Source organism: Elaeis guineensis, chromosome 13, assembly GCF_000442705.2.
Source record: "Elaeis guineensis isolate ETL-2024a chromosome 13, EG11, whole genome shotgun sequence".
Taxonomy (NCBI): domain Eukaryota; kingdom Viridiplantae; phylum Streptophyta; class Magnoliopsida; order Arecales; family Arecaceae; genus Elaeis; species Elaeis guineensis.
In genome coordinates this window covers 69,760,309-69,774,730 of record NC_026005.2, presented here as the reverse complement: position 1 = coordinate 69,774,730, position 14,422 = coordinate 69,760,309, and the positions used below count along the sequence as shown (strand labels likewise).

The 14,422-nt window shown below is 34.9% G+C and overlaps 1 pseudogene; it reads right to left on the bottom strand.

Moving 5' to 3' along the window:
• Positions 1 to 13,417, bottom strand: part of LOC105056161 (methionine--tRNA ligase, chloroplastic/mitochondrial-like) — a 31,013-nt pseudogene extending 17,596 nt beyond the window's left edge.
• Positions 13,418 to 14,422: the final 1,005 nt, after the last annotated feature.

The following is a 14,422-nucleotide window of genomic DNA, read 5'->3' as shown; positions in this document are numbered from 1 at the left end:
AAATAAGATAATCATGATCAAGATTATTAGAGATCATATCAAGGTGACTCAATATGAATTAATCATGATCGATGTTATAAATTTTTAATCTACTGCACGAATTTTGGAGCAATCTCAGGTTATCATATTTTTATCTCAAATTTATCCTAGGATCCGTGATGCAATCAAAGAGAGAGAATGATCCTAGAGAGATAAAATTCATAAAAAGAGAGAAAAGGTCTAGAGAGAGAAAATAAAGAGAATCTAGAGAGAAGATGGAGAGAGAAGGTAAAGAGAGGAGAGAGGAAAGAGAGAAAAAAGAGAGAGAGGAGAGAAAAAATTCTCACTTTTTCTTTCTTTCTTTTTCTATTTTTTTTCTCTTTTTCTTTCTTTTCTTCTTTCTCTTCTTCCCTTTTCGTTTTCTTCTTTCTTTCCTCTTCCTTAGCCGAACAGGGGAAGACCAGAGAAAGGCTCGATGGCTCGGCTCCGGCGAGGGGTGGCGGCATCTAGTCGATGGCGACAGAGCAAGGAAGGCCGATGGCGAGGTTCGACTGGCGAGAAATCAAGAAACAATCGAAAAAATAGGTACTACACCTCTCTCTAGTTTTCCGATCATTGGCCGGTCGCTGGTGGCCAAAACCTCTCAAGGAAGGGGGTAGAGAGATGAGGTCCTATCCTAGGGATGAGATGCCGCAAACGGCGGCGCTTGTGGCCGAAAAAGAGGAGGAAAGGGTCTGGCCGAAATAGAGCAAAACAGAAGTTTAACCTTTTCATGGATTTTCCAACGAGCTCGACGGCCGGCGAGGGTGCACCATGCCGTGGAAAGGAGGAGAAGGAAGAGGGGAAAGAGGAGAAGAGCTTATCTCCAACTCCGGAGAGGTCTTCGGTGAGTATTTGAGATGAACACGATGAGGACATCCGCAGTTTCAACGAAAAAGTTCAAGAAAAATAAAAGTAGAAATCCGGTGCTCGTCGTGGCTAGCCATGGAGAAGGAAAGGGGAATTTTATAGAGATCTTCCTAGGATTCCTTGTGGCCCTAGAAATTCTCCTCCCAATCGGACACAGGGAAGAAGAAGAAGACTCCAACATGAGTCTTCTTCCAAAATTTTTTTTTTCCTCATATAGGTTTGATTCAGGGCCCAATTGGGCTGGGTGTTACAAAGAATGCAAACAGGTTGCAACAATCGATAAGAACATCATTTGTTGGTTCTATTATTTATGGTGGTAACCATAGTTACAAGAAAATTGCCATGTATATGTCACAGAGTCATGAACTATATTTCATTGAAGTCTGAACCTAAATATCTGAACAACAAAAAATTAGTTTTAGAGCAAGAATTATAATTAAATTAAGCTCTCATATTTAAGAAATCCTGAAGCCATCATGCATGTACCATAAACTTCTGCATTTAGTGCTGACGATGAAATATGAAGCCAATTATCCCGACAGACTGAAGTATTATATAAACTAAAAATTTAACATAAAACTCACAAATTTATTTAAAAATTATCACCATATTCAAAAAAAAAAATGCACTAAAAGCTAAAGCCACAACTTTAACCAATCCAAAGATTGGATGGCTATTAACACCTCACCTCATTCAAGCGAAACGAAGCCTTCACAAAATCTGGATTTTGTATTAAAAACTCTTCCAGCATTTGTTGATAGTTTGATAGAGCAAAAAAGTAGTTATCCTCCTTTCGTCGTACACAAGGCTTCAAGTGCATGGGGCATATATTATTTTCAAGCAATTCTTTTTCATCCTGTATGTATTACACAAACAGATGATTAAAGACATATTGGTAAAAGCAGTTGAGAGCAAAACAAATATTCAAAGAAGAATAGCATGATGAAGCATCATCGTAATGGGTGTATGGAGCTAGTAGAAGTACATTTTGACAAGAGTGAAAAATAATGAGCAGGTGCATTTTTTTACTTTAAACAGTGTTCCTCGTGAAATTACACAGAATCTATAGACGAAATCTTAGACAAAATATCTCTAGCTATTTTCTAAATACTTAAGCTACTTCACCTTACAATGGTAACCTACCTCTTCTTTCTATGATAGAATCAAAAGTTAATAACATTTTCAGTAGGAATGAGCCAAGCCAAGTCGAGTAGCAGGCTGTTCAAGCTCGGCTCTATAGTTTGGAAAAGCTGCTCGAGCCTGGCTCTACCTTATATTTTCAAATCACTCATGTTCAGGCTTGGCTCATTTATGAGCCAAGCCTTAGAAGCTCTCTGAGATCAACTCATTTGGTAGCTGAGCCAAAGTCAAATGAGCTTTTGTTGAGCTGAACCCAAGTAGGTTGTGATCAACTCGGTTTGTTTGCAGTCCTAATCTTCAGTCGTTGGATAGTTTCCTGGAAAAGCTTGCTTTTGTACCTGCAATCTATTTAGTGTTTCAGAGTGCTGCTAAACAGCAAGAATCACAATTTTTGAGCGGGTCTACTTTTTCCGGGGATAAATTAGAGTTTTGTTTAATGCATCACTGTCTTTGCAGAAAAGCATTTCGTTTAGTGTGTCATTATCTTTATAGAAAAACTATGATGCACACACACACATACACATAAATATATGTGAGTTAGAATACATGTTAGTTAACCACTGACTAGTACACTTAGGAGTGCTGGCTTTTGTGATCTTTGGCTTGCTGATGGTCAAAATCATGAACTGATGCCATATAGCCATATATCCATAAGGCCTTGAATCAGTAGTTCGAATGAATTTGTCATATTCAACGTCTAGCTGCCATCAATGAGCAAAATGGAAGGTAATGCTCATCCTGCTCATACTATAAACAGTAAATCCTCAGCATGAATTCTATCGGTTCAGCCAATAACTAAAAAACATAAAGCACTTGAAAACGTAAACACTTAAAAGAGAGTATGGAACATACTTCTTTCCAGAGCATCTGGTAAGCATGCGAAACAATGTCACAGTGCTCGCTAGGATTCTTCCCACTAGCCTCTGCAGCCGCAGCAATTTTCTCTCCATGTTCATCTGTCCCTGTAATGAATATCACCTTCTTCTCTAGCAGCCTCTGGTGCAAAAAGAATAGCATTGGAAAAGCTCAAAAAAAAAAAAAAAAAAAAAAGAAGGTGGGGGGTGGTTAATGAAATTATCCACTCTAGCATGAATTTGTGAAAATAGAAAAACAAATCTTTTTCGTCCTTTTAATCTGTGATTTAACCACATTCGCTTGATATTCTAAAAAAAAATGATTTATGTAAGAGAATAAAAGCATCATTATTAACTCTAAGTAGAAGTTGGGCCAAATTTTATGAGAATAGTGACCGCTAGCAAGTTTGTGAGAACAAAATATACAAAGTCAGCCAAAACTGAGTTTTTCTTCCTTTAGCATGAACAAAATACCACCTTTATCTGATTTGGACCACAAATTAATTGAAAATGAACAAAATATGTCCCAAAACCGAAGACAAGGAACTTCAATCCAGAAGAGAACGAGAGTGACGAATTGGGAAGCAAACCTGAAACCGGGCGATGGCATCGACGGCAATGGTGGTATAGGCGCACTGCCCATGTGTTGGATTTCGGCCATGCAGCAAAAAGTGATTTTTAAAATTTTTTAAAAACATAAATCAATAGCTTTATCAAATAAAACTATCAAGCCGAACCCAAAATCCTAGAATCACCTTGTCAAACACGATCAAAGCAAATTCAAGCATAAAAAGAGATAAAATATTATATTTTAATCAAAATAGAAACGTGGCACATTGGTGTTCTTCACAAGACCCCAAGATAGAAGTCCTCCAATGGTGATTCACACGGAAGTTGGCCAAGGTCCTTCCCAACCGGTGCGCAGCCACAGCCTTATCTTCTCAAGAATACTACCGATTTCAAACTTGCGTCACGATCGTACTAAAGCCCAGTTTCTTTTAATCTTGTCACCAAAACGACACCAAGAAGACACTCTTCAGATGTCACATAACCTAGGATTTAATTTTTGACTCCAACATATGAAAAAATCAAATCCTAGGACACTCCAGCAACACTTGCTAAAAATCTCACCACCCTTATAGCAATTTTTGCCACTCAAATTCTTCTCTTTTTTTAAAATTTTTTTTATATTTTTTTTCTATGATTTTCACATCCCTTCTTTCTGGCTCACCCAAAAATCTCTATCAGAAGCCATCTGGGACGTCCCCTATTAATAGGGGACTAGGGGACATCATATGGGATTAAGGGGTGCCATCTTTTGGTGCTCCAACTTCCCACATGCCAAATAAATTTATCGAGTGAATTTTTTGGTGATTCAGATACTTAGAGCAGAATCTTCCTTCTCTATGTGCCATAAAAATTTCATTAATTTTTGACATCAAAATATAGGATTTCTGATTTATCTTTTAAGGCAACGCGTTTAATAAAGAGCCTTCTTTAAGAAGGACTCTTTAATTCTTATGCTGATTTGAGGTGGCGGCAATTATGTTTTTTCATGACTTTTGATGAACGTGGAGGAGTCTTCCACTTGAAACTGATCTAAGTTGGATAAGGATCCAATCCAAATTGACCCAATCCCATTAGGTCAAAGCTAACTGGTCTAGGTTAGCTCAAACACTTTGAACCAAACTAATTTGGAAACTTGGATTAATACAATATGCTAGCATATCAAATTAACCCATAAAATTTATATTAAACTCTAATTAAATCAAACCAAAATTAAATTTCAAAGTGTGTGACCCATTGGGTTTCAAATCTAGTCAGCAATGGATCCGGACTTTCGACGTAATCCTAATCCAATAAGATTAGGTCACCCACAGAGTCCCAATCAACTTGGACTCTTCCAAATTGATTCCAGAATCAATTTTTTTTAATTTTTGTCAAGTGCACAAGTTAAGATTGATGTCTAGCAACATATCATGACTATTCGAAAGATTTGAAATTCTGATAAAAAACTACTAAAATATCCTTTAGTAGCAAGTTCCCGTATAATTCAATCCTTCAGTCAAATAACATCTCAAATAAGCTGTGGGTATAAAAATATGTCAAACCCAATCACTTATCTTTATGTATCTCGATCTGAAGGTGATGATTCAATTGATGATACATTAAAATTTTTTTTCTAATTATCATCCTATTTTGGCCAAAGACTTTCAGAATCACCGTCCTAAGAGATCACATAGGACGTTCGCTCTTCTTATTAGGAGTGACTGATCCCTTATTGATTACTCACAATCTCTATGCACACTTCACTATATGTAGAACACCCCTCACAAAGATCAGAGAATTAAATTAGTAGTGAACCAAAATATAGATCCAAGTACATAAGATACCATGGTGATCTCAGGTCAAAAGATCACTTACACAACTCCCACTAGAGAATTATCAGTTAACATATAAATAAGACTCCATCTGATTATTCTCTCACAGGTCAATTCAGTAAACTCATTCTCTAATGAGTACCCATATCCTTGTATTAGTATCACCACACAAGTGATTGTGAGATCAACCACCCTCATTTCTGAGCATACATAGGAATGTCAGTCTTATCAGTATTATTAATTCCGACTTAATGTACCAATGACTAAGAATATTTTAGATCAGGACTATCAAGAATTTAGGTTTCACTGGTGTGATCTCATCACGACCCTAAAACCATTATCCAAACCTATGGGATTCATTATGATAGCATAGTATATATAATGAATCAAAAATACCTATTTATTAATAATATTAATATCAATTATATGAGTTTGAAAGATAAATTACAAAAAATATCATATCGCATCCCATATGTGATTGGCTTGTAGGGCATTATTCTTTCAATCTCTCACTTGCACTAAAGCCAATCGCCTCTATACTTGATACCCATGCTATCAAGGTGGTGGTCAAACTGCTGCATTGATATGGCCTTAGTGAATGGATCGCTATATTATTCTTGATGTCAACTCACTCCACGATCACATCGCGTCTTTTGACAATCTCCCGAACGAAGTGGAACCATCTTAGGATGTGCTTGGATTTATAATGAGACCTTGGTTCTTTGGCTTGAGCAACTGCTTCAGTATTATCACAATAAAGAGGCACTGATTGTTCAATTCTGAAACTACACCCAACTTGTGATGAATTTCTTCATCCAGATGGCTTCCTTAGCAGCCTCACTTGCAGCAATATACTCAGCCTCAGTGATCGAGTCAGCAACAGTTTGCTGTTTGAAATTTTTCAACTTACTGCACCACCATATAAGGTGAATACATATCAGATATCGACTTGCTATCATCTGGATCAGATTGAAAACTAAAATCGGTATAACCTTTCAGTTTTAAATCAAATCCACCATATATAAGAAAAATATCTCTAGTTCTTCTCAAGTACTTGAGTATATTTTTTACAGCTTTTCAATGATCCTCTCTGAGATCAGTCTGAAATTTGCTTACAATGCCCAAGGTATAAGCCACATCAGGTTTGATACATAACATAGCATACATTATTGATCCTACTATCGAAGCATAAGAAATAGAACTCATTCTATTTCTCTCTTCAGGTGTCTTAGGAGATATCTTCTTAGAGAGTTGTATGCCATGACCTATGGGCAAGTAACCTCTTTTACTTTCCTCCATGTTGAACCTCTTCAACACAAGATTAATGTACCTAGACTGGGATAAGCCTAGTATCCTTTTCGATCTATCCCTATAGATCTTTATACCAAGTATATAGGATGCTTCACCCAAGTCTTTCATGAAAAATTTTTTGATAGCCAAGTCTTGATCGATTGCAACATCGGGATATCATTCCCAATGAGTAGCATGTATCTATATACAAGATCAAGAAGACAATAGCACTCCCACTAATCTTCTTGTACACATAAGGTTCATCCATATTTTTGATGAAGCCAGACGATTTGACTGTCTCATCAAAATGGATGTTCCAGCTCCTCGATGCTTTCTTTAATTCATATACAGATCTATTCAGCTTACATATCTGATTTGCTCTCCCACTTAAGATAAATCTCTCTGGTTGATCATATAGACTTCTTTCTCAAGATTTTCATTGAGGAAGACAGTCTTGATATCCATCAACCAGATCTCATAATCATGGTATGCTGCAATAGCAAGCATTATCCGAATAGACTTGAGCATGGCTACCGACAAAAGATTTTTCATAATCAATACCTTATTTTTGTCTGAAATCTTTTGCCACAAACTTGGCCTTATAGGTCTTTATCTGGCCATCTACTCCAATCTTCTTTTTGAAAATCTATTTGCAGCCTATTGGGATCACACCCTCAAGCGCATCAATCAACGTCCAAACTTGGTTGGCATACAGGGAGTTCATTTCGAATTTCATAGCATTGAGCCACTTGTCAGAGTCACTACTCATGACAGCTTCCAAATAGATCGTAGGCTCATCATTCTCAATGATGTGAGTTGTATTATCATTCTCAATGACAAACCCATACCTGAGTGGTACACTACGTACTCTACTCGACCTTCGGAGAGGAGATGTGTGTAGTGGCTATGCCTCAACAATAGGCACATCTAGTTGAGAACCATCTGGTGAAACTTGGATGGATTGTAAGTTTTGAACTTCCTTAAGTTCAACAGATCTCCCATTGCCTCCTTCTTGGATAAACTCTTTCTTCAATAAAATGGCATGCTTACCAACAAATATCCTTGTTGAGTAGGATTATAGAAGTAGTATTCTATACTCTTCTTGGGATAATCTACAAACCTATATTTTTTTGATCTAGCATCCCGCTTATGTCCATCAATATTTTTCACATAAGCTGAGCAGTCCCAAATCTTAAGATGCTTAAGATTGGATCTTTTTTCTTTCTATATTTCATATGGAGTGCTAGAAACAGATTTCGAAGGTATTTTATTTAAAATATACACTGCAGCCTTGAGGCGTATCTCCAAAAGGATAATGGAAGATCCATGAAACACATCATGGACTTCACCATATCTAATAGGATGTGATTTCTCCTTTCCACAATTCTATTTAATTATGGAGTATAAGGGGGTGTCTATTGAAAAAGTATACCATTTTATTTCAAATAATGAGGAACTCACTAGACAAGTATTCTCTTCTCGATCCGATCGAAGAGCTTTAATACTTTTACCAGTTTGTTTCTCGACCATTCTTTGATACTCTTTAAATTTGTCAAAGGCTTCAAATTTATATTTCATTAAATACATATATCCAAACCTAGATATATCATCAGTAAAGGTGATGAAGTAAGAGTATTCACCTCTAGCTTGAATCGACATTGGACCATACACATCAGTATATACAAGGTCCAAAATGTCACTCACCCGATCTCCATGTCCAGTAAATGGAGTCTTAGTTATTTTTCTCATGAGACAAGATTCACAAGTTTCATATGATTCATAATCATAAGGATCAAAAAAATTATCTTTGTATAACTTGTTGATCTTTGACTCATTTATATGGCCAAGTCGACAGTGCCAAAGGTATGTGACATTCACATTCTCTCTCTTTTTTTTCTTCATATTATCAATATGAAGCACATTATCATTAAGTGAAAGAAATATTAGACCATTATCAATAAAAGCACTTCCATAATATTCATTAGAAAAATATATAGAATAATCATTATTCTTTGTAATTATTTCAAAATCTTGTTCCAATAATAATGGTACAGAAATAATATTTCTAATAATATTTAGAATGTAATAACAGGTTTTTAGTTCCAAATTTTTTTTTGAAGGTAACTTCAAAACCCTGGTTCCTACGACTTCGGCTTGAATGGACTCTCCACTTATGTCGAACAGCTTGAAGTCACCTTTATTCAGATTTCTTATTTCTATAGACCCTACAACGATTTGCAAAGGTGTGAACCACAGACGATATCCAATATCCAAGAATCTAATATTGAAGTACTTAATGATAAATTAGTTTGTATCATATACAAACCTTTAGCAATATTTGTTGATTTCACGGTTGCAAGGTATTCCTTGTAATTTCTCTTCCAAAGATCTTCTTTGCCACAGTGATAACAAGTACCTTTGGCGGAGACCTTCTTCACCTTCTTCTTGAAGATGCCAATCTTAGGGTTCAGCTTTTTCTTAGAACCCTTCTTCGCCTTCTTTTTGCTGATCTTATCAACATGAAGAACCTGAGTCTTTTTATCCTTGAAATGGCTCTCTACTATTTTCAACATATTCAGCAGCTCAGACAAGCTGATGTTCAGTTTGTTCATATGATAATTAATGACAAACTGAGAAAATGAGTCAGAGAGAGATTGCAAGATCAAATTCTGGCTCAGTTCACCATCCATGACAAAACTCAGCTGTCCCAGACGAGTGATCAAATCAATCATCTTTAGGACATGCGTTTGCACAGAAGAGCCTTCAGTCATACGAGCACGGAACAACTGCTTTGATATCTCATATCGAACAGTTCGACTTTACTTCCCATATAACTCCTTAAGATTAAGGAGAATAGAGAAACATCCATGTCCTCATACTGTCTCTGGAGCTCATTGCTCATGGAGACAAGCATGATACATTTGACAGTCACACTGTCATCTTTTCACATTTTGTATGTGGTCCTTTCCTCCTCGAAAGCATCTTCTCTAAGAGAATCTGGAGCAGGTGTATCCATAATGTAGGAGACTTTCTCCTGAATGAGAATAATTCTTAAGTTTCTTAATCAGTCGACATAGTTGAATCTGATCAACTTGTTAGTATCTAGGATACCTCTAAGGGATAGTGAGGATACCATAAGTGTAGTTAATCTACAATGATAAGAACATAATATAAGCGAATAACTTATGAAGATATTCACAACTAACTAAGACTTTTATCTAATTGTGTCTTCCACTATTTTATCAAACTTATAGCCCTCAAATATGAAAGTCGAGAAACATACTAATATTTTTTAGTGGGGTCGAGATCCTATTCCTCACAAACACCTTGTGGATAGCACAATAAGTATTCATGAGTTCAAGAGTAGTAACTCTTTACTAATTATACCTTTACAATTCTCAACATCTTTTATTCTGGTCTCTAGATCATATATGTCTTGTGGATAGCACAACAAACTATAGTGTTCTAGTTAAGTTGATCCTTCAATCCATATAGTCATACTTAAACAATAGTATCCTTGTAAATAGTACAATAAAGCAAAACTATTCAAATATGCATAAGCATCAATATGCACTTGATCAACATCATATCAATTTTTATAATACGCCTTATGGATAGCACAACAAGCTCACTAAGATCTTGACATACTCTATTAACCAAGTTTGAAGGAAGGCCCTTGTAATGTCTACATCACTAATCAATCTGTCTGAAATTCAAAAAGATCAAATTGGCCAGGTAAGTAGGTGGGAGGCTCCCCATAGCTTTTCTAGACACCAACAGAGTTGGCCAGGCCAGTATACGGACCTAATTAGAAAACTATCTTTCATATTTTTTTTGACACCAATTGATCTTAAGAATTTGACTCTTGATTTAAAAGTGAATTCCGACATTACAACTTAATATAATTTTACGAGAAACTTTAAACTGTTCTCGACACATCCTAACTATATAAGTACATAAAATATACACTACAAATTATGCAAATTTATATGCTTCTACTATTCAAAATAGTAATCATATTATCATGCCAAAAGATATATAAGGATGCAACCAAAGTCATAAAATATGACTAACAAATTCATATAATATAACATACTCTAATCTAATTAGACATGCATAACACCCTTATTAGCTATACATCGATTTAATCATCATGCAATTATAATAATAAAATTTTAAATAATTATAAATTTATAATTTAATAATTAAAATTTAGAATCATGATTCATAAAAAGTCAAAAATATTTTTTTGAGTTTGAAGAATCGATGCAAAAATAATACTACATTTTTGGCAGGATATGAACAAGAATAATTCTAACCTACTATATTGTACTTATTTGATCGAATCAGACAAAGGTGGCTCTGATACTACTATTGAGTTCCGACCACGCAGTGAAAAATAATTTTTAAAATTTTTTAAAATACACAAATCAATAGCTTTAACAAATAAAACTATCGAGTCGAACCCAAAATCCTAGAATCACCTTACCAAACATGATCAAAGCAAATTCAAGCATACAAAAAGATAGAATATTATACTTTAATCAAAATAAAAAAGTGACATATTGGTATTCTCCACAAGACCCCAGGATAGAAGTCCTCCAATGGTGATCCACACAGAAGTTGGCTAAGATCCTTCCCAATCGGTGCGCAGCCGCAGCTTTGTCTTCTCAAGAACACTACTGGTTTCAAATTTGTGTCACGATCGCATCAAAGCTCAGTTGCTTTTGATCTTATCACCAAAATGATACCAAGAAGACACTCTTCAGATATCATACAACCTAATATTTAATTTTTGACTTAATATATGGAAAAACCAAATCCTAGGGCACTCCAGCAACACTTGCTGAAAATCTCACCACTCTTGTAGCAACTTTTGCCACTCAAATTCTCCTCTTTTTTTTTAAATTTTTTCAAATTTTTTTTATGATTTTCATATCCCTTCTCTCTCCCAAAAATCTCTATCAGAAGCCATCTGGGGCATCCCTTATAAATAGGGGACCAGGGGATGTCACATGGGATGAAGGGGTGCCAACTTTTGGCGCTCCAATTTCTCATATGCCAAATAAATCCACTGAGTAAATTTTTTGATAATTCAGATACTTGGAGTAGAATGACTCTTCCTTTTCTATGTGCCATAAAAATTTTATTAATTTTTTACATCAAAACATAGGATTTCTGATTTATCTTTTAAGGCAACGTGTTTAATAAAGAGCCTTCTTTAAGAAGACTCTTTATTTCTCACGCTAATTTGAGGTGGGCGGCAATTATATTTTTTTATGGATTTTGGTGAATGTGGAGGAGTCCTTCTCCACTTGAAATTGATCCAAGTTGGATAAAGATCCAATCTAAATTGACCCAATGCTATTAGGTCAAAGCCAACTGGTCTAGGTTAGCTCAAACACTTTGAATCAAACCAATTTGGGAACTTAGGTTAATACAATGTGCTAGCATATCAAATTAACCATAAAATTTATATTAAATTTTAATTAAATCAGATCAAGACTAAATCCTAAAGTATGTGATCCATTGAGTTTCAAATCTAGCCAGCAGTGTATCCGACTTTTGATATAATTCTAATCTGATAAGATTAGGTCACTCGAAGAGTCTCAATCAACTTGGACTCTTCCAAATTGATTTCAAAATCAATTTTTTTTAATTTTTGTCAAGCCCACAAGTCAAGATTGACATCTATCAATATATTTTGACTATCTAAAAAATTTAAAATTTTAATAAAAAATTATCAAAATATCCTTCAGTGGCAAATTCTCGTGTAATTCAATCTTTCAGTCAAACAACATCTTAGATGAGCTGTGGACATAAAAATATATCAAATCCAATCACTTATCTTTATGTATCTTGATCTAAAGGTGATGATTCAGTTCATGATACATTAAAAATTTTTTTCTAATTATCACTCTGCTTTGGCCAAAGACTTTCAAAATCACCATCCTATGAGATCATATAGGATGTTCGTTCTCCTTATTAGGAGTAACTAATCCCTTATTGATCACTCATAATCTTCATACATACTTCACCATATCTAGAATACCCCTTATAAGGATCAGAGAACCAAGTTAGGTAGTGAACCAAAATATGGATCTATATACATAAGGTACTATGGTGACTCAAGTCAAAGGATTACTTATACAACTTTCACTAGAGAATTATCAGTTAATATGTAAATAAGACTCTATCTGATTCTTCTCTTGCAGGTTAATTCAGTGAACTCATTCTCTAATGAACACCCATATCCTTATATTAGTATCACCACACAAGTGATTGTGAGATCAACCACCCTCATTTCTTAGCATACATAGGCATGCCAGTCTTACCGTATCATTGATCCCTGACTTAATTATCAATGACTAGGAATATTTTAGATCAGAGCTATTAAGGATTTAGGTCTCACTGGTGTAATCTTATCATGATCCTAAAATCATTGCCCAGACCTATGGGGTTCATTATAATCTTAAGAACAATAAGATGCAGCATATAATGAATCAAAAATATCTATTTATTAATAATATTAATGTCAATTACATGAGTTTGAAAGATAAATTACAGAAATACCCTATTGTATCCCATATGCGATTGGCTTGTAGGACATTATTCTTTCACATATATATTCACGTAGTAAAGAGGGGTCGTGATGACAAAAGGCTCTACCCTTCAGGGCTCCTTCTCCTCCGCCTTGGTCCGCAAGTGGCTCCGACAGTAAGAGGATGACGATATGGGCACCGCCTTCCATCGACAGAAGAGAGGCAGCGAAGCCATGAGGCTGTTGCTCCGGAGGTCAATGGAGGAGAGTGACGTGAGGGTGTAGAGACCGTTCGAAGAGGAGAGCAGAGCTCATCCGGCCATTGAGAGATCCCTCGCTCCAGTACTCCAGCCACCGAAGTCTCCAGTGGACCAAGAGGAAGCTCTATGGCTTATGGTGGCTTGGAGTGGGATGGGATAACCCTCGCTGACCCGATTTCCTTAGGGTCCGTCCTTTGTTCTAAAATCATATTTTTAAGTAAATATTTTTTAGATAATATTTGGGTTAAAAAATAATTTATTTTTTTTTATGCATGAGAAATGGTTTCAAAATTTATTATCCATATTTTTTTATATTACTTTTTTTTAGATAAGTTCTTAAAATTTATCAATATATTTATAATATCCTTCATACGACTTTAAATTTGGAGAAAATAAATGATTAAATTATTAGATATTAAATAATAAAGATATTAAAAATAAAAATAAGTATTTTCAAAATAAAATTAAATATCTACTTTATCGATTAATGAAAAAATAATTTAATCATCTCCTAAGTAGATAAGATTTCCTTCAATTTTATGGATAAATGCTATCCATGAAAAAGTAACTTAACAAATATCACAAGAATATGGATAAATTGATCGATGGAAAAGTTGATCAATTTTTTCATAATATTTACTCAAAAAAAACAGACCCTAGATTTCACGAGTGCTTAACTTTCATTGGGCTCACACCAAATTTGAGATTTTGTAAAATCTCAACCTAACTTAATTTGATTAATATTTTATATATATCTATATAATTATATTTTTCATTTCATTGAGTTATAAAATTGTATATGTATTATTAGAATGGATGGATACGAATTACCTCAACCAAATAAATATTAGTGCAATAAAATCATCAAAAATATTTCTTATATCTGAAAATTTTGACTCGATCTTATTAATATTGCTCAATCCAATCTGATCTAAAAATAATCCAGCTTAATTTGAATGTTGCTTGAGTTAAGACTGGATTCGGTTAGATTAAATATATCCCAATCTAAAACTAAGTTCCGTAGGATTAGAACTGAGAAATATAGAGATTGGAAGTTAGGATCTAACC